Source organism: Hypomesus nipponensis, chromosome 17 (assembly GCF_054491055.1).
Source record: "Hypomesus nipponensis isolate SF chromosome 17, ASM5449105v1, whole genome shotgun sequence".
Taxonomy (NCBI): Eukaryota; Metazoa; Chordata; class Actinopteri; order Osmeriformes; family Osmeridae; genus Hypomesus; species Hypomesus nipponensis.
Window position 1 is genome coordinate 12,589,020 of NC_140377.1, and position 21,501 is coordinate 12,610,520.

Sequence of the window (21,501 nt, forward strand, 5' to 3'; positions counted from 1 at the left end):
ACACATGTATTGGTATTCAATTTATGCTATTAAATGTACATAATGCTGGCGTTGAAGGATAGAAACGTATGTGGGGGGAGAGCATTTCATGGCAGGTTTTCCATGGGATGTAAGTGCAATGCACCCCCTGTTAACCCTGACTAGGACAGTGTGACATGCCTGAAACTTACTGTGCTTACTCATACTAGTGCTCTCAGTGTACAGTAAGAATAATTTGATGCTGGGATATACAGAACAGACAATAGAGGGGGGGGTGCATCTCACGACAGGCTTAATGCACCCCCTGCTAACCCTGACTAGGAAAGTGTTACATGCCTGAAACTTACTGTGCTAACTCATACTAGTGCCCTCAGTGTACAGTAAGAATCATTTGATGCTGGGATAAACAGAACAGACAATAGAGGGGGGTGCATCTCACGACAGGCTTAATGCACTCCCTGCTAATCCTGACTAGGACAGTGTGACATGCCTGAAACTACAAGTATTAAGTATAAACGTAATCAAATGGCATTCTTCATCATATATCCATACTCATTCTTCATCTTCATAATTACAACAGTGTGATATTTTTCCACTTCAAACTCAAGTTCAACGCTTCTCCTAATGCTGGGGACACACTACAGGATAATAGGGCCGATTTCGCCCCTTCCGACAATCCTAGGTAACGTCCCGATTATCTTGCTGGTTCTACAGATTATTTTATCAGATGTTCCCTTGGTGTGAGGTGTGTCAGGAGTGACTGAATCTGCTCGGAAGAACGTCGGAGGCGCCCCGATCGCGAATCCTAAGGCCACGTTTACACATAGCAGGGTATTTACAGAAACGAATATTTCTGTCCCTCCGTTTTCAAAAATAACGTCATACACACAAGTACGTTTTCAAAAATGTTTCTGTTGACATTAAACCGCATATACGCCCCCGAGCGCCATCATAACTATGCCAAACCTGTAGGCGGCAGTGTAATGTGAAGGATAAAGCCATGCAAACAAATCAGAATTTTCAAAATCAACAACTACGAATAACACGATCAACTTCCTTCACCTTTCAGGAGCGAGGTTCATTTGTTTGAATGATTCACAAATGTGATGCACAAATGAATCTCGTGATTCAGAAATTTAACGCAATTCACAAATAAATGAACATTACGCAAGTTGTGTTCGACTTCATTCAGCGGCACTGCAGACAGCCGGCTGCGTTGAAGCTGAGAAAGCCATTGGCTCCTTCAAGTCAGCCGGGCTGCAGGCGACGCCGGCGCTGCATGAAGTCGAACGCACCTATTACTAAACAGGACGCTCACATGACGTGATGCTTTTTTAGTCCCATACTGTGACGTTTGAGAACCTAAAACTCAGTTTAAGCTAGTGCACACGCAACACAAAAATTGAGTTTTCAGAAATCTCCACTTTGGACTGAGTTTTTAGAAATGATCGTTTTCCGTGATAAAACCTCAGTTTTCGTGTAAATGAAAGGCCAAACCGCATGAAAATATGCGTTTTTCTTTCGTGTAAACGGGGCCTAAATATTCAACATGTTGAACATATTCAACATGTTGAATATTTGCCATCATAAATCCTGATGTGTGGGAGGAGCCCCAAGGACAAACGCTGAGTTTATCACCTGAACGAAACAATATCCAATCAGAAAGCAAGCTGAGAGAAGACGGAAGCATAACAAACGGAGTCACGGCGCAGCACAAATTAAATGGAATTGATTTGTGGCAAAAGCAAACCCTTTTCTTTTTTTCCGTGAATTTTCTGTGAAAATCATTCCAAACACTATCATCACAATTTCTTATTCTTAAGTCTCGACAGATTTTGCGAGATTTCTTGTGTTAGCAGTCGGGACACTGGTTTGAAATCTGTGTGTGGTGTGCTGTCTTTGTCAAATCATGGCACACCACACACTGTAGGAGCGAAACGGCTAAATCTAGGATTTTTTGTCTTCATGTGTGTGGGCTCTCACAGTTTGAAGATCTTATAAGACCAATAAAATCATTTAGCGTGTCCCCAGCATAAGTCAGTGGTTCTCAACCCTGTCCTCAGGAACCCCCTGTCCTGCTTGTTTTACATGTTTCCCTGCTCCAACACACCTGATTCAAATGCATGTTTGTTACAAGGCTTCTACAGAGCTAGATAACGACCCTTTTATTTGTATCAGGTGTGTTGGAGCAGGGAAACTTCTAGAACATGCTGGACAGGGGGTCCCTGAGGATAGGGTTGAGAACCACTGTCCTAAGTTGTTAGTACCGGCTCCTATGCTATGTTTAAATTACTTGCACTCCTAATAATTGTGTTTTCTTTCTGCCTGTTACAGACTGTAAGAGCCATTTTCATATGTTTTGGGTGTAGGACACATTGTCAACGGTTGTCACTAGTATGCTTCGGAGTGATTCCTATTTAAGTAGGAACCTTTCAACAGGTAACAGGGGGTACTGTTATGGGAGGAGCACAAATCGTTTTTGACCACTTCAAATCTCTACACACAGTAAACGCTCAAGTGGATGTAAATGTTTGGTTGTTGGAGCTTAATTGGACACATGGGGGGAGTTCCATCAACGTTGATTAAGGGAAAGCGAGACTTATTTCGCCAAGTCTCACTTACTTTAGCGAGAGTTCTGTTCCATTAAGGTGGATTATTCTAGTTCGAGCTACGTAACTAAGGTTCGGAACTAGCCTGATCCGTGTCAGGCTAAAAGTCAAGCTAAACTAAAATGTGTTGCAAATAATTTTAAACAGGCGGAAACAGAATCTCAAAAGAGTGTTCCGTCGAGTGAATTCCTGCGCGCAAAGCACTTTAGTCCGTGTTCGGAAACGTAAATTCAGACTTTTTGAAGTGCAGACATAAAGGATTCACGTCTTTAGGCCTACTTCATCTCCAAAAAATATATTAATTTAAATTAATATACAAATTAACAAGTTAAGAAATAACGTCACTTTATCTGTTTTCAAAAGCCATTGGTTAATTGGCATAAAATAAGGCCTTAGAAACTAAGCTAAGCAGTGTCAAGACAAGTTACAATCAATTATGGCGTATCCATTCTTTGACAAGCCTGTGGTGGATGAAGGTGCTCAGATTATACCAAGAGCGTTTATCCCACCAGCCCCAAGGGTCTTCAGAGACAGAAGTAATGCTTCCCTGACCAGTATCTGTGGAAGAAGTATAGATTCAGCAGGCCCAGCATAGTTTATCTAGATAGATTTAATTGTCATTCTTAAAAATAAAAAAACATATATATATATGTAACACTTTAGCAACTCTTAAAGATGGCAATGAACACATAAGAGCAGCCTACTATCCTTTTTAGAAAGTAATCGAAAGGAGAGTAGACTATAATAGTAAAGGAGGGTAATAGACTGCAGTCTATATAGGTAGGCCTAGACTATGCAGTCTGCTGGAATCACACACGCCAAGCCAAGCCTTGACACTGCTCAGTCTGTTTGCATCTGTCTATGTCTTTGCATATGGGACGTTCTTGAACTATGCCAGGAAATATGAAGGGTATACCTTGCTCCAAAGCAGTACCTGAATATTGTCATCAGTTTTTCATTGTTTAAAGCAGCCTGTATGTTGACAAGCCTCTATATTAGCTCTCCTCTGGCTTCCCCAATATTATAGGTGCAATATACTGTCCCCATGGGTGTATCCAGGCCCATTGAAAGACTCAGAGGGTGACTGCCTGGTGCCCCCAAGTGTTTCTAAAATACCCTTGAGTGGAAAAAATTAGACCACGTGCCCTACTGTCTGCCATTCACGTTGTGAAATATTATTGAGTGCCCAGGATGCCCCACGCAATAAAGGACAGTGTGCCCTCTATAAATGTAAAAACATGTCTTAATGAGTTCCTTTATAGTATAGAAAATGTGATGCAGTACCATATAAGGTGCCCTTATAATGGCCTAAATTGGACTGTCCCCATGCCCTTACTTCCAATGGAAAAGGGTGCTGTTATGAAGTGCCCTTTAAGCTGCCCCTACATGACTGTGTCCCAAATGTTGCCCTTTCCAAAGAAGACAATTACATGCTGTGCCTAACAGTCTCCCCTAATGTTCCCAGTAGGGAATGCTTTCCCAAACACTTGGCACAGCCACAGTTTGTCACTGTCCAAGCCCCCTCTGGATCTGAGGAGGCAGACTGTGTTAATTGGAAATACTCGTATTATAATAATGATAGTCATGCAGAGCAATTTTAAATGACTGTTCTGCCAAACAAAGTGTGCAGTTGGGGTCACCTTCTGATCTAAAAGGTCAGTGCTGGATCTGTGCAATACTAGTCATTTCAGTGAATCCCTATTTTAGTCATGGTTATCTTTCCCTTTTATCTTAAAGCTCAGCATGTAGCCTATCAGTTAATAAATGCGTGTGGCAAAGTTATTTTGAAGTAATTTATTGATTTTGTTCAAGACAAAAACATTATCAGCCCACATCAAGTGCAATTAACCATGTCCTTCTTCAGTGTGTGAATTTTATCCTACAATTTTCAATTGCTGCCACGTTCTCTTTTGAGCTTTTTTTTGCTGAAACAACACCCCTGCTGCTTTACACTTTTTGCGACATAACTCCTCTTTTCGACAATCGCCTGATCTGGGCTGCACAGTCTCAGTTTATTGAGGTCTAGCTTGAATTAGCGTTGCCTGTTAGTGGAACGGAACGTTACTGGAACGGCTTGAGGCTTAATTAAGCAATAAGCTCCAAGAGGCTGTGGTTTACGCTGAGGGGGAGTTGTTAGGCACGACGCGAAGCAGCGCGCCTAACAAAGTATAGTAACGCTACTAAAAAGTATAGTTCCTACATAAATTGTTGCCACGCAACAGCCAGATGGACATCTTTGCCGTCTTTTTCAATTTGAAATATTCGATGGGCAGTAATATGGAATGTTAAAGAATGTTATGAGGACAACCTGTGAGGTTATGCTGGATTTTACAACGGCATGGAACGCGATTTAGCCAATCACAATCAAGAATGGGAACAACCAGTTTTAGAAGTCTAAGTTGCCGTTTACCCAAGTGAAACTTATTCGTGTTAGCGTGACTTGTGTTAGCGACGTTGATGGAACTTGGACATGGACTTGTAAGTTAATTGAACAACAGTATGAACAATAAATGGCCATCAAATGCAATGATGACTATTGGAGTCTGATTTCTACAGCCAGCTACGGAGCAGTGTGAGGAGCAGTTTGTTTTTACGTCCAGATAACAGCCCCTCAGTGGCTTTAAGTTATAGGCTTAGCCACTATATCAAGTCAAAAGCTTACCTCAAAGCAAGTCAACTTTGTCCAAACATGGAAATTAGAGGAGTTTTGTCACGGCGGCGAAGGACATCGGAAGCTGCTGGAAATTGACATCCTTCACCGAGTCAGCTGTAGCCACTAGCTGAGCAGCGAGATGCCGGGGCGTCGGATGGCGTACGGTTTAGCGGTATTATATGGAAGGCCTAGTGGGCAAGTATTAAGACGCCCCCGTGTGTTAACCACGCGTAATTAACGCCGACTTGGCATGCAAAGCCGTCTCAACCACGCGTAAAAAACGCTGACTTCCATACAAAGTCGGCGTCTTTTTCGCCTCGAATTGACGCATGTCAAGTGACACGTTGCCATTTACACACGTAAATTACGTCTCAAACTTTGAGACGTGTCAAAAGCACGCGTCTAAAAAAACGCGTGCTTTGAATGTGTCACGTGACACGTTTCCATTTACACACGTAAATTGCGTCTCAAATTTTGAGACGTGTCTAAGGGTGCTTTCACACCTATTAGTCCGTTTGCTTGGTCCGAATCAGTGGATGAGTTGCTACTTTGTTGCATTTTTCATTAGGTCCGGTTAGTGTTCACACGGTCCTGTTTTAAGCGAACCAATGTTTGAAAAAAAACCTGACATTTAAAAAAAGCTATGACACGCGGTCATACAGGTTGTTAATCTATTGGACAGAAAATGTGTGAGGGAAAATCACTTCCTTGTCACGAACAACAATGGAGCAACAGCAGCGTATTGCGATCGCAATACTATCTTTAATTGTTATTTGGTGTTGCACGACCACGTTTTTTGGGTTGCTCGTTGGTCTTTTACTCAGGATTATATCCAGGTTATCAAACCATGGGAATGATATGTTTTCGTCTGACGAGCTACCACTTTTCCATAGAACATCACGCACTTTTAGCTGTCTAAATTTGTAACTTTCAACCAACATTGGTCCACTGTGCAATATTGACGCTTTATTTCAGTACCTAGGCCTATATCAATAAATAATTTAAATACCTCGCTACTCTGTCTCCACAAGTATCTCTGCAATATGATCATCAGACCATATTTGCCGTTGCTTCACTTCATCATTGCCCCACTTTCCCTCAACTAATTTCGCTGCTAATGAACGGCTGTCTCCGCCAAGTGTAAATTCCTTTTTCAACCCACAATGCACTACATTTTGGTTTGCTTCCTGGAATAGGTCAATATTAAGTCCAATTACGTTCACACCTAAAGCAAACCGAACCATGGTTCACTTGGAACCGGACCGAGTCCCATCTTTTTAGGGGGACCATGGTTCGGTTGTTTGGTCCGCACTAGAGTTCGAATGCGTGTTCTCACCTCTCCAAACGAACCGTACTTTCAGAGAAAACGGACCATGGTCCGATTGAAACGGACCAAACATGTCAGGTGTGAAAGCACCCTAACAAACCACACGAAAATAACGCCTGGTTTGGCACAATCAGCGTCTGGTTTTCCAAAATTAAAGTCTGCTTGCTTGAATCTCCGATGGTAAATTCACAATTGTAACATCTAATACGTAAATAAAGTAGGTATTAGGATGCTCGTGCGAGCTACTATCAAATACAATGTTGGTTAGCTAGTTAGCTATTAGTTTGAAGTTGGGGATCACAATTGCAATACTATGATATAACAAGGGCTGCAGAGACAAATACATGCAGTAATATCAGGCTGGCTGGCTGGCTGTCTGGCTTGGAGTTTTGTGAACTGCCCTTGCACTGCGATTGCGTTGCCTCAGTATTGTGCGCGATTTGGTTTCACTGCCAACATTCCTTAATGTAAGAGGCAATGTGCAAACTCAGTTGGTGGCAAAATACAACTGTTGTTACTATTCATGTCAAGTGTATTTTATTGTCATTTTTTATTACTTATGGTTGTACAAACGAAACAGAGTTTCCCCAGGACCATGATGCCATATTAAAAAACATGACAGTAAGGTACCAGGGTCAACGTATATGTAGCCAACAGTGACAGGGCAGTATGTACACTGACAGGAAAGTATGTACAGTGACAGGACAGTATGTACAGTGACAGGGCAGTATGTACAGTGATTGGAGGTAGCAGTTATGAAGTGATAGGTTCTCGTGCCAATATATTGTGATGCCAATTTGTTGAGCGGTCATCTTTCTTGTATAGACTTAGAAAAGTGAAATACACACGGTGAGATAAATAAAGGTTCATCGGCTGTCCTTCACATTCACACACTTGTCTTTATACTTAACAGATCATCTATGATGTCCCAAAGGCCCAACTCATTTTCAGGTCAACTTCTGGCAGCAACCTTGCAGGTGGGTTTCACTGTGCAACCAGGCCTACCCAAGCTGCTGCTGGGTCAAGGGATGATTTTAATGGCACACTGGGACTTGTAGATAACCTGAAGTAAATATTAGTCTTTCTGCTGTGTAAGATGTAGGCCTACTGCTTTTAACTTGAGTTGAACGCCGTTAAACACTGCCATGGTCAGCAAACACTAGCCATGGCTCTACTTCATAAAGGATACTGTTCACAGCTTTATGAGTCAATAGGACATTACCATTACCTGAATGACTTGTAGTGACCGGGAGGCTATGCCTGTTGTGATGATAGTATAAACCATGTTAGATTGTTGCCTTTATGTGCACTGTTTGGGTCTCCTTTCTCTGTTTTCTGTTGCTGTGTCTTTGGTTCTGTTGCAGGTTGGCAGGCAGGTAGAGGAGCTGTGATTGCTGCAGGGGCACAGCTGTGACCTGTGCCTTGGTCCTTAATAAGCTGTGCCCTAACAAGCTGGGTCTCTCCATTACTAGCAGGAACATCATCACTGTTTACTTTTTAGTTTGTAATGATTCTCTATACTTGCACTGATCCCACATCCATTCCCTACACTACTAATTTACATGACCGTCACATACAACCGTTTTTTGGCAAGCACTTTCTATTGAATAAATACGCTGTTATCCATGTTCATGTGGCTTGCCACTTCCTTCATTTACTTCTGGAGCAATAAAGTATCAATCTAATCTTTCTATGAACCCGGTTAACACAAAATATCGTACACTGCTAATCGTCAGCTAACTAAATGGTAGGCGAATAGACAATCAAGCTTGATATGGTATAGTCATGAACTAGCACTAGCATGTAATACACTTTCCCCTACATTCAGCCTAATAACATACTCCAAACTAACACAATGTACCATCATTAGGCTACAGTGTCTCGGTAAAGGGTGAAAAATACTAGATTTTAACTAAGCTTCCATTCAGGATTACGACTGCAGATGCATTGATTAAAGAGAAGTTTAAAGAATTATAATAGACATTTTTGTAAGTCCAACGGTAATATCTGTAGGTTGCCACCTACACTCAGAAGCCAATTGCTACTAAGAAACCCTTTTAAAATCAAGCACTCTAAAAGTAAGGTTATACAATTTAATTTGATGTCTTTAATTAATTCAATTATGCCTTATGTGTCATGGTGTGTGGTGGGGTAGGACCCAAACGCAGGAGAGTAGCCATACATTGCCTCAAACAAAGAGTTTATTCTTTTAAACGGGAAACAGCCATGGTCAGTAGCGGTGTTAGCACATTTGGCGCCCTAGGCAAGATTTTTCACCAGCACCCACTCTTATGCCGCCCTAGGCGGCTGCCTATGTCGCCTATAGGAAAGACCGGCACTGGACAGGGTACTCACATTAACAAGGGTAAGGACAAGACAAAGACTGGACACAAAACAGGAACCTAAAATACACAGAACCAAACAAGACACAGGTGGACAAGATAATACAAACAAGAACTGAAACCACTCAACGAGACACAGGTGAAGACAATGGCAGACACAAGGACATGGTAGGGCAGGGCAAAACCAAAAACGGGGGCACGGCTGTGGCCGTGACATTATGCCTGTCCAAAGGTGGGTGACTGTATTATACCAGACTTCATGTACTGTTTGTACAGTTGTACATGGGTTGTGTGTATGGGCAGTCTCAGGGTTATGTCACAGGTGTTGGCCTTTGGGAACACCCTTGGTGCTGGGGGAGGACCAGGGGGACAGAAAGATAGTCAAAATATAGTATTTTCCTTAGAGTAGAGGTGCTAGACATTTCGTAAATGGATACAGGTCACTATACAGACGTTGAATGTATTCATTTACACAAGATGGTAGCCTACACTAAACCTTTCAAAGTGCCAATACACACATCTGTATAAGCCCGGCATGAGGTGTGTAGCCAACCAGTGCTTGTTTAATGCTGTCATAACGATTCAAAAGAAGATTAGATAAGAACTTCAGGAAGTGACAAGCCACGGTAATAAGAATAAACATGTATTTATTTAATAAAATGTGCTCACAAAGAAACGGTTGGTAAATTAGTAGTTTAGGGAATGGGTGTGGGATCAGTGCAAGTGTTGAGTGTAAAGAATCATTACAAACTAAAAAGCAAACAGTAATGATGTTCCTGCTTGTAATGGAGACCCAGCTTGTTAGGGCACAGATTATTAAGGACCAAGGCACAGGTCACTGGTGTGCCCCTGCAGCAATCACAGCTCCTCTACCTGCCTGCCAACCTGCAACAGAACCAAAGACACAGCAACAGAAGACAGAGAAAGGAGACCTAAACAGTGCACATAAAGGCAACAATCTGGTTTATATACTATCATCACAACAGGCATAGCCTCCCGGTCACTACAAGTCATTCAGGTAATGGTAATGTCCTATTGACTCATACAGCTGTGAACAGTATCCTTTCTGAAGTAGAGCCATGGCTAGTGTTTGATCCATGGCAGTGTTTAACAGCATTCAACTCAAGTTAAAAGCACTAGGCCTACATCTTACACAGCAGAAAGACAAATATTTATTTCAGGTCATCTACAAGTCCCAGTGTGCCATTACAATCATCCCTTGGCCCAGCAGCAGCTTGGTTTGGACTGGTTGCACAGTGAAACCCACCTGCAAGGTTGCTGCCATAAGTTGACCTGAAATGAGTTGGGCCTTTGGGACATCATAGATGATCTGTTAAGTATAAAGACAACAGTGTGTGAATGTGAAGGACAGCCGATGAACCTTTATTTATCTCACCGTGTGTATTTCACTTTTCTAAGTCTATACAAGAAAGATGACCGCTCAACAAATTGGCATCACAATATATTGGCACGAGAACCTATCACTTCATAACTGCTACCTCCAATCACTGTACATACTGCCCTGTCACTGTACATACTTTCCTGTCAGTGTACATACTGCCCTGTCACTGTTGGCTACATATACGTTGACCCTGGTACCTTACTGTCATGTTTTTTAATATGGCATCATGGTCCTGGGGAAACTCTGTTTTATTTGTACAACCATAAGTAATTAAAAATGACAATAAAATACACTTGACATGAATAGTAACAACAGTTGTATTTTGCCACCAACTGAGTTTGCACATTGCCTCTTACATTAAGGAATGTTGGCAGTGAAACCAAATCGCGCACAATACTGAGGCAACGCAATCGCAGTGCAAGGGCAGTTCACAAAACTCCAAGCCAGACAGCCAGCCAGCCAGCCTGATATTACTGCATTTATTTGTCTCTAGTCTGCACCCCTTTCAAGTATTGCAAGTGTGACCACCAACTTCATACTAATAGCTAACTAGCTAACCCACATTGCATTTCATAGTAGCTCGCACGAGCATCCCTAGACCTACTTCACTTACGTATTAGATGTTACAATTGTTGTCATAATTTCCCATCGGAGATTCAAGCAAGCAGACTTTAATTTTGGAAAACCAGACGCTGATTGTGCCAAACCAGGCATTAATTTCGTGTGGTTTGCTCGACACGTCTCAAAATTTGAGACGCAATTTACGTGAACACTAACCGGACCTAATGAAAAATGCAACAAAGTAGCAACTCATCCACTGATTCGGACCAAGCAAACGGACTAATAGGTGTGAAAGCACCCTTAGACACGTCTCAAAATTTGAGACGCAATTTACGTGTGTAAATGGCAACGTGTCACGTGACACATTCAAAGCACGCGTTTTTTTAGACGCGTGCTTTTGACACGTCTCAAAGTTTGAGACGTAATTTACGTGTGTAAATGGCAACGTGTCACTTGACATGCGCCAATTCGAGGCGAAAAAGACGCCGACTTTGTATGGAAGTCGGCGTTTTTTACGCGTGGTTGAGACGGCTTTGCATGCCAAGTCGGCGTTAATTACGCGTGGTTAACACACGGGGGCGTCTTAATACTTGCCCACTAGGCCTTCCATAGTATTACGCCTGGGACACACTGCCTGCGGTCTGCTGCAAAGCGCCTGGAAGGGCTGCCTTTTTTCTTTCGGCGCCCATGTTATCAAATGGGACCGGCCACACTGGCTGCAAAGCGCTGCAATTGCCTGCGATCTGCAGCGATCGTTTCGGCAGCTGGTCAAATCTTTTCATGAGACGCTTGCGAAACCGGCTGCAGGATGAGAAAATACACCATATTAGTTTATATATTTGGATAAAAAAACATGTTAAGATTTTACTATATTAATTATAGACCGGTGATCATTTGTAAAGTTGTAGACTTTTAATTATTTTTTAAATACTTACATTTACATTTATGCATTTAGCAGACGCTTTGATCCAAAGCGACTTCCAAGAGAGAGCTTTACAAAAGAGCATAGGTCACTGATCATAACAACGAGGTAGTCCCAAACACTGCAAGCAGCCAAAACATGAAGCATACATTGTGAAAAACTAAACAAGTGCCAAAGGGAAGACCTATAAGGGCATGCAGTTATACAAGTTACAAATTAAAACAACATGAACCCCAAAAAGTGCAAGACTGTACCTGTAGAAGAACAATCAATAGTAAAATATTTCACAGCGAGTACAAGAGTTCAAGAGTTAACTTCGTTATAACTAACCTACAAAAGCAACAAGTCTCTCAATAAGAGTCATTGTGATCCTGGAGGAAACTAACATCAGGTCCAATCAAGCAAGCATTCCTAAGTGCCGTTGTACTCCCGGAACAAGTACGTCTTGAGCCTTTTCTTGAAGGTGGGGAGACAGTCAGTGTCCCTGATGGAGGTGGGGAGCTGGTTCCACCATTGGGGGGCCAGGCAGGAGAAGAGCTTGTGTTGGGACCGGGCAGTCTTAGAGCGGTGGGACCACCAGGCGGTTGTCTGAAGAAGACCGCAGGTGACGGGTGGGGGTGTAAGGTTGGAGGAGAGACTTGATGTAGTCGGGTGTAGTCCCGTTTACTGCTCGGAAGGTCAGTACCAGGGTCTAGAATCTGATACGGGCGTTGATGGGTAGCCAGTGGAGAGAGATGAGGGGCGGGGTAACATGGGAGCGTCTGGGTAGATTGTAGACCAGGCGGGCCGCTGCGTTCTGAATCCTCTGAAGAGGGCGGGTTGCACATGCTGGGAGACCAGTGAGTTGCAGTAGTTTAACTTGGAGAGGACCAGTGCTTGGACTAGCAGCTGGGTGGAGTGCTCAGACAAATATCTCTGTTGTAGATGGTGAATCTACACGACCGGGAGACTGCAGCAATGTGGGCCGTGAGGGAGATCTCGTCATCCATGGTAATCCCAAGGTTCCTGGCAGAGGATGAAGGGGTCACCGTCGCAGATCCCAGGGTGATTTCGAGTTTGTGGGAGATGGAGGGTTTGGCCGGGATGATGAGAAGTTTTGTTTTGGCGAGGTTCAGCTGGAGGTGGTGTGAAAGAAAATTCTTGCTGGACTGTGTAGATTTGAATAGTTGAAGATGGCGGGTTCAATACAATTTATTTAGACTACACAATTACATAAGATTAAACAAAGCACTTTGTGATTAGTCATTACGAAGGGTGTGCTAGTCACAAATCGTTCGCAAGAGTGATTGTGAACTATCACACATTATATAAACTTTAGATCAAATGGAATTCTATAACGTCAATCAATCAATGTAGCAAACTCTGTGATTGGCTAACTCAACTCAGTGACAGTTTGAAACAATACATCTCCATACCAATTGTCTCACAGTTCTTTGATGTGGCATCTCTCTCCAGGGCAGTAGATAATAAAGCCCTAGGAGTTGGCCAGCCAAATGGTCAACTGTCCTTTGTGTGTGTCACGCCTGTGCATGTCCGCCGCTCCTCCAGAGGGTGATGCAGATCCTAGGACACACCTTTCACCTGTCACTGACTTCCTATTTAAGGACAGGAAGGCCCTCCTCATTCACTCCGTCATGGTTTGTCGTGGACACATGTGAACCGAAGTTGGTGAGAATACGTTTTCTACCCTGGATTACTGTTTTGTAGTGAGGTCAGCAAGACCACACGGAGCCAACATCTTGCCACACCTAAAGAGTGATTCAATCACATCAGACAGACCTAATCAGCCCTTGTGACACCCTCAGTATGCTGATTACCCACCAAACGTCGATGCAAAGGAACCATAGAATTGGGGGGGTGGGACCTCCCCAATCTCAGCCCTCCTGCTAGCTTGCAAGCTTCAAAGGGGCTGCTTGGGACAACACGTCTCCAGCAACCATTTGCATCCGTTTTGGCGGCAGTTGAACAAAGAACATACCTTAATCAGAACTTTTGAGGAAAGTTCTTCAGACTTCACCTTTACCACGAGAGTACAAGGTGGAGAATTATAAGAGGGATATTTGTGTCATGTTTGTTACTTTGTTTTAATGTTGTGTTCACTGAAATCTTGATTCTAGTCCTTCTTCCTGAAAGATAACCATGTCATTCTTGGTATCTACACAAAGCTCTCATAATAAAACAATCATTCAACTATATTTTGTAACTGTACCAAGATGTCCAGAACAATATTTGAATGATCTTTTGAACCAGCCAGAGACCAGATCACACCTTTGGTAGGTGTGAAGGAAGGAGGGGGGAGTTGACAACCCAGCTTCCCCCAATCAACGTCTGACCCCCGACAGGTCCTCCCTCGAACTCTGAACTGTATAAATATCTGAGATTACCTGAGATTGACTGAGGTCCCGCAGACTCAGCCACATGACCCGGCAGCGCAGCCGCGCTTTCACTTCCGATTCTTCAAATGGACCTTTGGCTTAAACCGCCCTCAACCTCATTGATCAACCCCTGATCAAACGTAACTATGGCTAACGCTCTTTCCTCCCAGACATGGCATTGGCGTGAGCTCTGTTTATGATTTGTAAGGATGTAATCATTGACTTACCATTTCTGTCTTTCTTGAAATTAGACCATGTATTCTGTTCATTGAAACCAATAACTTAAATCAAACTCATAATCTAAGTTGTTCATAAGATTGTAAGTTTACCTTACTTGAATAAATTCATTGTAAAGATATTTTGACGTGCGTGTTCACTGATGTTACGATTGGCTCTACACTTAGAACGAATTCATTCCTAAAGATGAGACTGATTATTACATGTTAAATATAGGATTCCCTAATGTCCTAAACCAATATTAGGGTGGTGCCCCAAACTTTATGATAAATTAAGTATTTCTATTTTAACACGACGAGACCCCGCTACAGTTTATTTTGTAGCATTTTGGAATATACCTCTTTCGTTGTGGATTATATGGACTGTACTGACTGCTCCGCTCTGTGAAGTTCACAGTAGCCGGATACAAACTTTCCTTCGTTTTTTTTTCTGGTTTCCTGTGTGGATTACCTTTTGTTTAAATATTGCCCGCTCTGTTCCGAGGAGAACTCAGCATCAACTAGAGAGCATACAATTTCTGGGGAAATTGTGAGGGTGTGCTTGTGGCTGCCCCAGCTTTCCATACACTCCTGGTGTTTACATATTTCAAAAAGCATTTAAGTGTATGACTACAGTTCTGACCATTGTGTTCCCTTGATAATAAGTTTGTAAAAATGACATGCATCACTCAGATAGAGGAGAGGTGATACTGGTTGGTTGGAAGAGAAGGAGGCCAAATGTAGCTCATGAAGATGCAGCGCTAGATAACTTATTAAATTGTAATCAGATATAAACAACTTGTTGGTTGCCCTATTATGTCCTATTATCCTCCTATCATCGCCCTATTATGTAATTTGAACGCCCTGAACGGCATCATTTGAGTAATGAGGGCAAGCGTAGGCTTATTGATTACTTAAAAAACGTTAAGTTTCATTATGCATCATAGAGGAGCCTAGTTAGAGAAGGATTTAGCAGTTTAATATTAGAAGCCTATTTTATTAATAATTTTCAGAGTAACCTCAAACCTTTCTTTTGTTTCTTTGACCTTACATTTTCTTTGAGGGCTTAGTGGTCTCGGTTTAACATCATTATTTATAGCGACATAATTACCGGACACTGTTAGCTCGCAATGTAGACAAAGAATGCCCCTGCAACAAAGTTGTAACTTGGTAACAAGTAGCCAGCTAGAAACCGAGCAGAAGTTTGTAGCCATATAAAGGCCTATAAATATAGGCTACTTGATTTGGCTGCAAGATTCGCTGATTTTGAGTGTCCAAGATATGATGGATTCTGATCTGGATCAACAGTCTAGCCATGTAGCTAAGGCTTGTCCGGGAAGAGTACATTTTTTTTTACGGCAAGTCTGGAAGATCAATTTAGGCTAGTGCTACTTGCCCCGATGCACTGGACAAGTTATTAAAACTCAAACAAAATAAAATGCAATGTTAGGCCTACTTCACGTTATGTGCCACTTGTTACGTCTATCGATTTTATTTGAGCAAATTCTGCATCAGTAAAACCACCAACCCAAGATCTCTACAGACCAGCTAATTTCCTGCTCAACACTTCAACGGGGGCTTATTACTTGAAAGATGAATTAGGCTATTTACGGTATTCTCAGTTACACCATGAGGGGTGGGAAATACTGTGATTTGCTTAAGAAGGCAAATGGCTAGTAAAACATAACATTTCATAATAATTTCAATAAATCAAGCAGCGCAGCAAGACCCAGTAAAATGTATATCCTACAGCTAAGCAAGGCTGAAGCAGGCTGACATTAATTATTTTCATGAACAGACAAAGTTTTGACATTGACAAAGTTTAGGCTGTGGCAATGAAGTTCAGGTTAGTAGTCAGATACTTTCACCTATTGAAAAACTTTTGAGTAAGGGGAAAGCCAAACATGTTCCGTCGCCGTTTGACTTTTTAAACATCTCTAAAGAGATGTTTTTGTTAGCTACTCATTAGTGTCTCGGGTAGGCTACAGCGTTGCAGTGAGCCGCCACACTGATTTGAAACCACAGGTAATGGTCATTTCACCAACAAATCGTTTATTAATGTCAAAATAAATCCTACAACAAAAACGTATTTGTGAGGAATGTTTATTTTAACGATTGAAAACAGATGCATCATGACCACTGTAGTATGTGTTTCCCAAGCAACAGAGGCTAATGTCATGATGCTAAAGCTTCAGTGAAATAGTAGACTACCGTTTCCGAAAGTAGATGTGGGCCTACTTACTTAATAATATCAGCTAATATTGTACATTACATTTCACAATTATGTTTCACACCACAAAGTAAAATGATTAAATATCACCCTGGCCTCTTTGCTTGTGGCGTTTCTGCAGCTGCCTTGCAGATTAGTATCCCCCAAGTTAACAGATGGGAAACTAATGTTCTGCTAGAGATAGTCACGCGAGTTTTCGTGACGTTGGTGACGTTAGTGGCGTCAGTGACTGTGGCTAGCAAGTTAGCCACCGTTAGCTTCACTTTTTGCCACAAAAACGTAATTTCTACTTAAACCGTGCAATGGAACATAAATCCCAATACAACCAACGCAATCGCTACCGAGACGAACCTTTTGACATCGCCGTTGTCTATGTAGTCCAAATATTGAGGCATCCTTAGGGGGGCGAAAAGAAACAATAAATAATAAATAATATATATGTGAGATAACAATGGTTTGTGCTCGCCGAAGGCAAGCACACCCCAATAAACTTGTTGAACCCTACACTTGCATTCTGCGCTTGTGCTTCAGACCTAGCCTGATAGCGTGGTCATCTTCAAACAATACTTTTAATTAACACAAACAATGAAACAGGACACAGTCCTTCTAGCCAAAGTTCAGAGCAACTACGTCAATAGCCCCTTACATTGACGAGGGGACAGAAGGCTATATACGATAATTCACTCATCCCCCAGAGTAAAATGCCCACAGAGCCATCGGCACCTCACATTTCTTTGAACACAACTTAATTATCTTCCCTTCCTGTCTCTTACCAATGAACATAGAAGCTTATAGATTTCATACACATACAGTACATCTATGCATATGACCAAAATTTCTACCACATTCCACTTCTTTTTTTTTTACAACACCATAACCGTACACCAAACAGTACATTAAGAAAAATAAGAATCAAGCATCAACATAAGTATGCAATATAACTCAGTAATAAACACCCATACCGAATACAAACATACCCAAAGCAAATGTATTCTCATCAATCTAAACATACCCTTATATTCAGAACATCAGAAGCAAACACATTAATATATCCATCCTGAAAATCCTACTATAAGTAACACCATTCCCAAAGACAAATCGTATTGTTCCTATACCACAACAAAGTACAGGTTCAGAAATATGGAAGTTTATTAGACTCTTTATTCAAATGGCAATGCATTTGTCAAATGGCAATTCAATGCGCAAAGTGACAATGCAATCCGCAATTCAAATGGAAAAGCAGTTGTCAAATGGCAATTCAATGTGCACATGACAATGCAATCCGCAATTCAGTTTGTATTATTTTGAATAAAAATGTGAATGAACGCTTATTGCATTGCATTTCATATTGACAAGGTTTTTTTGACTCTTTATTCAAATGGAGATTCAATCTCAATTCAATCTCAATACACAAATCTTTTTCTTCTACGGAGACACAACACTTTTTTTTTACAAGTACACAAATCTTTTTTTGCAAGTACACAGATCTTGCCTTCTTCTACGGAGACACAAAACTTTTTTTTTGCAAGTACACAAATCATTTTCTACAGAGACACAAATCTTTTTTGCAAGTTACAAATCGTTTTTACAGAGCTCGCTCTCCTGGCACTAATTTCACGCCATAGTAGCAACTCAGAAGCAGAGTAGAGTTGGGTCTTACCCTCAAGGGGCGGGGACCCGCCTTGATGGGGGAACTGACAGATTGCATTTTCATTTGAATTTTGCAACAAAAAGAGCGTGATGACAAGTAAATGCTAATGCAATAGACTGGGGGCGCTGTTTAGCTACCACATTGAATCTCCATTTGAATAAAGAGTCGAAAAGACCGTGTCAATATGAAATGCAATAAGCGTTCATTCAAATTTTTCTTCAAAATAATACAAACTGAATTGCGGATTGCATTGTCATGTGCACATTGAATTGCCATTTGACAACTGCTTTGCCATTTGATTTGCGGATTGCATTGTCACTTTGCGCATTGAATTGCCATTTGACAAAGGCATTTTCATTTGAATAAAGAGTCGAAAAAACCTTGTCAATATGAAATGCAATGCAATAAGCGTTCATTCACATTTTTATTCAAAATAATACAAACTGAATTGCGGATTGCATTGTCATTTGCACATTGAATTGCCATTTGACAACTGCTTTGCCATTTGAATTGTGGATTGCATTGTCACTTTGCGCATTGAATTGCCATTTGACAAATGCATTTCCATTTGAATAAAGAGTCTAATAAATTTCCATACAGAAACGGATGCCATGGTTGTGTGATGTCCATGATTATCATCTTCAGTAGACTGTGTTTCTTCTTGTAGGCAGTGTAGCCTAGTTAAATCAATTGCAAACGACGATCAATATTGCTCACAGCAACTTTCAACGACACCGCACTTTGCGTACAGCTCGGGAATGTCCTTGATACTACGCAGAACGCGCATCCTCTCCTTCCGTATCCAGGCAAGGCGCATGCTTACAATGGCTATGGCTATCCACGTTGCTCTCTCCTAGATCTTAACTGCCAAATTAGTCGGCAGGAGAATCTGGTATGGCACCAGGATTTGCGTTTCAGGTGCTTCACCACGATCCAGTCCCCTGGAATCAAATTATGCTGTGGTCCAGTCACCGGATGAGGAATAGCCTCCTTCACTTGCCTATGAATCTCACACAAAGTAGACTACAAAGGGTTGCACAGTGATAAACAAGCACATTCTCAAGTGGTCAGTTTATAGACAACTGACTTGTTGTCTGACTAGTCTTCAAGATTCTGTTTTCTCATTCAACTGAAGTAATTAACACAATGTTGACGCCTATCAATACCAAAATAACTTCCTTAACCAAGTGTGACCCATTATCATTATATATCCTCAAAGACTATCTCATTGAAGAATAATCTAAATTACCAAAAGCTTGAACACTGAGCCCAAATCTGCCAGAGAAGTCTAAACTTCTTCCCATCTAACAACCATCAAACAATATCACATCTCCAAAATGTAACTCCAAAAAATCCATCTATCAATACTCAAATGGTTTCTCTAACCTTAACTTTGAAGCTTAACATATTAAATTCCTTTTCCCATATTACTTGTTCCATATTTGAGTCTGACAAAATGACTATGCAATCATTACAAATCCCCTTGTATGTTAAAACTAATGCAAACTTGATATCACACAAACTGTAGAGGCATGATCTTTCCATGTGTTAACTGAGCAAAATCTCAAGATAAATGTTTTATGCAGACCATACAACCTCCATTTCATTCTCATATCCGTCCTTTTTCCAATACACATTTTATTGTGGTTTAGTCCAAATTCAAATCTCCATTCCACCATTCCTTTCTCCATCTGTCTGCTGCATTCTGTAATTCTTGTAAAATATACTCAAACAAAAACAAAATTCTCACTCTGGGTTAAATACAGTCAAACATTTTCAACTTAGCAGTATTACATCAAACCTTCATAATCTTACCACCGAGCCAAACTACTGAGTCTAAAGTCATAAAACCATAAAACCTCATAGTCACTTTCTGTTTTGATCACTCAGTCATCATCAGCAATATTACTAAATGTCATCTCTTCCTCTCTAAGAAGCCTGCGCTTCCCTTAAAGGTGACATGAAATGCTGTTTTTGGATGCTTTTATATAGGCCTTAGTGGTCCCCTAATACTGTATCTGAAGTCTCTTTCCCGAAATTAAGCCATGGTGCAGAATTATAGCCACTACAAGTAGTCCCACAATCAGCTTTCCTCAGAACGTGCTGTTTCTGTGTCTGTAGCTTTAAATGCTAATGAGAGGAGAGGGGGGGGCAACATGCGCTAATGTTTATGCAATGGCTCGTAGCCCCCGTTGCTGTAAGGTGCTTCGAATTTAGCCATTCTCATCTGATCACCCTGGTTTGCAGAGGTGCACACTCAGTCATTTCAATGTGGAGAAAGGCGGATATCGTGAGCCATAACACCAACAGCAGAATGGTTATCCAAATAACAAAGAAGTGTACAACACTGGCGTTACAGCGTTTGTATTCTCACACACACTTGATGCCATTTATCTTTATGTTAGCAACAGTAACTCAGCTGTTAGCTGCAGAGCTAATGTTACAGCCACAATCTAAGGGTAGCAAGCTCAGTGACGTGCAGTCAGGGTAGGCAAGGTAGGCACTGCCTACCCTGCCAAAATTCAAACGTAAAAATGTTTATTAAATAATTGTATTTAATAAACTTGAATTTGTATTTTTACTGATTATTCTTGTGATTTATATATGCAATATGTGTGTTATTCCAATTGTTTAGACGTTACGATGACAAATGTAGCAGTTACGCATAATCAAATACAACAAAATGTTAGAATAAGCAGTGCTTTTACGGTCCATTCATTGCGGACGACAACGAAAAACTCATGCGCATGCGCACTTCGATCCTGTATTCTTTAACATGTACGTCGAAAAGCACACCTCTTTGCACGTAAATATGTTATGCCAGTAATCATCAACGTTACGTATCAAACATGGACCAATTAAAATCGAGATATTACTGGACATTTGCGCAGCTGACGTCATTACACCAGCTAAACGTAATCCCCGCGAAATTCAAAGTCATTACAACAGCTAAACGTAATCCCCGCGAAATTCAAAGTAAAAATGACGGCAGCAGTATCTCCCCATATTGTAGAACTAAGAAATTTTTCTAAGCTCGATTTTAATGGTAAAAATGAGTTGCTAGCAAGAGGGAGGCCTATGCCAACCTTGCCTGAACTACACCAGCAAAAGGGACTAAAAATTGTCCGCTCGTTTCAAACGGACTGGTATGCCAAAAAAGATTGGCTATGTGGCTGTGCTAGCAGTCAGCGGCTGTACTGCCATCCCTGCCTGCTTTTTTCAACGAGTCAGACGG